Below are 4,119 nucleotides of genomic sequence, written 5' to 3'. Positions count from 1 at the left end.
TGTTGTTCAAATCTTTCATCTACTTGTCGGTCTTCTGTCTAGAAGTGCTTGACAGACTGCTTTGGAATTGGAGCTATATATATAATATTTGGGTGTCCTTCTTCAAACCCATTACCAGCCTCCAGCTCTGATCTAAGGCCAACTGTCTGGGCTTTCCAGAATGACGCTAAGTGGAAGTGGCAACAGTGAGTATTCAGGTCTTGTTTCCAAACATAGGGGGAAAATATTCAGTATTTTACCAGTAAGAGTGATGTTAGCTATAGGTTTTTTTTTTTTTTTTTTTTGGTAGACACACTTTATCAGGTTGAGGGAGTCCCCTCCTATTTCTAGTTTACTTAGAGTTTTTTTTTTTTTAAATCATAAAGATGTATTAGATTTTTTTTTTCTTTTCGGTACGTGGGCTTCTCACTGTTGTGGCCTCTCCCGTTGCGGAGCACAGACTCCGGACGTGCAGGATCAGCAGCCATGCCTCACAGGCCCAGCCGCTCCGTGGCATGTGGGATCTTCTGGGACCGGGGCATGAACCCGCGCCCCCTGCAACGGCAGGCGGACTCTCAACCACTGCGCCACCAGGGAAGCCCGATGTATCAGATTTTATCAAATCCTTTTGTGTTTCTATTGAGATGTTTATATGGTTTTCTACTTTTTTCTGTTAATGCAATGAATTACATTGCATTGCTTAATTTTTGAATGTTAGACCAACTTTGCAATCCTGGGATAAATCTCATTTGGTCTTGATGTATTATCCTTTTAAAAAATATACACTAGTTTTCTTGAGTTGCTAATATTTCTTTCAGGATTTTTTGATGTATGTTCATGGGAGGTATTGACCTGTAATTTTTCATCTTGAATGTTCCTTTCAGATATTGGTACAAAGGTTATGCTGCCTCAAAAATGAATCAGGAAATGTTCCCTCTTTCTCTATTAAAAAGTTTGTGCAGTTTTGGTATTTTCCTTCCTTAAATATTTGGAAGAATTTTTGAGTGGAACCTCTTGACTGGAGTTTTCTTTGTGGGAAGTTTTGTTTTTTATTATGGATAGAATTTCTTTAATAGATACAAATTTTATATTTTTTCTTGGGCCATTTTTGATGTTATGTTTTTCATATTATGTATTTTATTCATTTAATCTAAAATTTCAAATTTATTTGTGTAAAGTTATTTCCAATATTTTATTATTATCTTTTTAAAGTGTGTAGGACCTACAGTGGTGTCCCTCTTTTCATTTCTTTAATTCATTATTTGTGTCTCTCTTTTTTTGAAACTCAGGCTTGCTAAGGGGTGGTTAAGCTTTTAATGTATACAAGAAAGCAATTTTTGGCTTTGCTGATTTTCTCTACTGTATGTCTGTTTTATATTTTTTGATCTCAGCTCTTCCTTTTGGAATTTTATTTTCTTTTTTTACTTTCTTGATTTAATTTGATATTATTTTTTGAGAAGTTTAGATCATTGATTTTTCAATCTTTTTTCTTTTCTAAAATACACACTTAAAGCCTCTAAGCCCTGGTTTAGCTGAATTCCAGAAGTTTTGTGCTTGCACTTTTATTATTATTCAAAGTATTTTCTAATTTTCATGGTGATTTATTCTTTGATCCATGGGTTGTTTAGAAATGCATTGCTTAATTTCCAAACATTTAGTTGTTTTTAGTTATATTTCTGCCATTGATATCTAGATTAATTTTACTGTAATGAGATAGCATACTTCATATTATTTTAATCATTTGAAACTGATTGAGATTTGATTTGTGGCCCAATATATGGACTGTTTTGGTAAATATTCCATGTGCCTTTCAAAAGAACACTTATTTGGAAGTTTCTGGAAGTGGTGGTGTATGTATGTCAATTAGGTTATTAATCATGTTGTTCTCCTACATACTTACTTTTCTCTCTGCTTGTTCTGTCAACGTCTGTGAGAGCAGTGTAAAAATCTTCTATTTCTCTTTTTATTCCTGCCAACTTTTCTTTGTATATTTTGAAGCTATATTATGTGGTGCATACACATTTAGGATTTTTTATGTTTTCCTGTTGAATTGACACTTTAATCATTATGGGTTAACCCTCTTTGTTTCTAGGAATACTTCTGGCCTTAAAATGTACCTTGCCTTGTGCTGTTATAGTCATTCCAGCTTCCTTTTGGTTAGTATATCTTCCTTCATCCTTTCACTGCCAACCCTTCTGTATCTATCAGTTATCCTTATATGTAAAGTGTATATCTGATAACCAGCATACAGGTGTGTCTTGATGTTTCTCCAGTCTCCCATTTTCATCTTTTAATTGGAGTGTTTATTCCATTACATTTAACAAAATGAACTGATGTCGTTGGGTTTAAGTCTACCATCCTACTATGTTTTCTATATGTTCCATCTGTTTTTGTTCCTTAACTGATCTTTCCTATTTTAGGAATAATCAAGTATTTGTATGTTTGATCTATTTAGATATTTAGTTAGGTATTTTTATATCAGTTTAGTGGTTTCCATGGACTAGAGATTTCAGTATGAATTCCTGACTTATTACAGTCTACCTTAAGTTAGTACTTTTATCAATTCCCAAACAGTGCAAGAACCTTATAAAAGTTTAGCTCCATTTATCCCCTTTTGCCCTTTATTTTAATGTTTCCATATATATATATATATATATATATATAATTTTTTTTTTTTTTTCTTTTTTTGTGGTATGTGGGCCTCTCACTGTTGTGGTCTCTCCCGTTGCGGAGCACAGGCTCCGGACGCGCAGGCTCAGCGGCCATGGCTCATGGGCCCAGCTGCTCCGCTGCATGTGGGATCTTCCCGGACCGGGGCACGAACCCGTGTCCCCTGCATCGGCAGGCGGACTCTCAACCGCTGCGCCACCAGGGAAGCCCGTTTCCATATATTTTTACTTCTCTTTTATGACCCCAGAGTACATTACTATTTTTGTTTTAAGCAGTCAACATGCTTTCAGAAAAATAATGTAAATATATTTTTAACCACTTATTTACCTTTTCTTATATTCCTCCCATTCTTTCCCATAATTCTGTGCTTCCATCTGGGGCTACTTCTCTTTGTTTAAAAAAAATCTTGCGTACTAGTTCTTTTTTGAATTAAAAAAAATTTTTTTTTTTTTTGGCTGCATTGGGTCTTCATTGCTGCACGCGGGCTTTCTCTAGTTGCGGCGAGCAGGGGCTACTCTTCGTTGCGGTGCGTGGGCTTCTCATTGTGGTGGCTTCTCTTGTTGCGGAGCACGGGCTCTAGAGCACAGGCTCTAGTTGTGGCACACAGGCTCAGTAGTTGTGGCACGTAGGTTCAGTAGTTGTGGCTCACAGGCTCTAGAGAGCAGGCTCAGTAGTTGTGGCGCATGGTCTTAGTTGCTCCACAGCATGTGGGATCTTCCCTGACCAGGGATCGAACCTGGGTCCCCTGCATTGGCAGGCAGATTCTTAACCACTGTGCCACCAGGGAAGCCCCACTTACTAGTTCTTGTATTGCTGGTCAGCTGGTGACAAAACCTCCTAGCTTGTGTTTCTCTGAAAATTGAAAATGTCTTTAGTTCACCTTCATCTTTTTCTTTAAAAAATTTTAATATTGAAATAATTATAGATTTACTGTAGGTTGCAAATATAGCACACAGAGATCCCATGTACTCTTCACCCAGTTTCCCCAATAGTTATATCGTATATAATTATAGAGCAAGAGCAGGAAACTGACATTGGTACAAACTGTATGTATAGTTTTGTGCCATTTTATTATGCTTGTTGATTCATTTAACCACTCTTGCAATCGAGATATAGAACTATTCCATCATCACAAAGACCTATGGGTATCAACATCTTACCAGCCTGAGTGAAACATAGAAAACTTCCTCCCTTTGAGTTCCTTTAGCTCCCCCATTTTTAATAGAATTGTCTTAAGTATTTCTCCTATGTACATAGAAATCTATATCAGGCAATGCTTTACTTTTTGGTTCTATTATCAGACATAATTTAGAAAACTCAAGAGAGAAGGAGACTCTATTGTACTTACTCACTTTTTGTTTTTTATGTTGTTTCCCGATGTTCCAAGCTTCCTTCTTTTATTCCCTTTCTGTTTCAAGAGCTTGCTTTGGCCAAACTTTTGGGTAGACTAAGCTCTAATGGGGCTGACTT

Source organism: Phocoena sinus, chromosome 2, assembly GCF_008692025.1.
Source record: "Phocoena sinus isolate mPhoSin1 chromosome 2, mPhoSin1.pri, whole genome shotgun sequence".
Lineage (NCBI taxonomy): Eukaryota > Metazoa > Chordata > Mammalia > Artiodactyla > Phocoenidae > Phocoena > Phocoena sinus.
Note: the sequence above shows the minus strand (reverse complement) of the source record.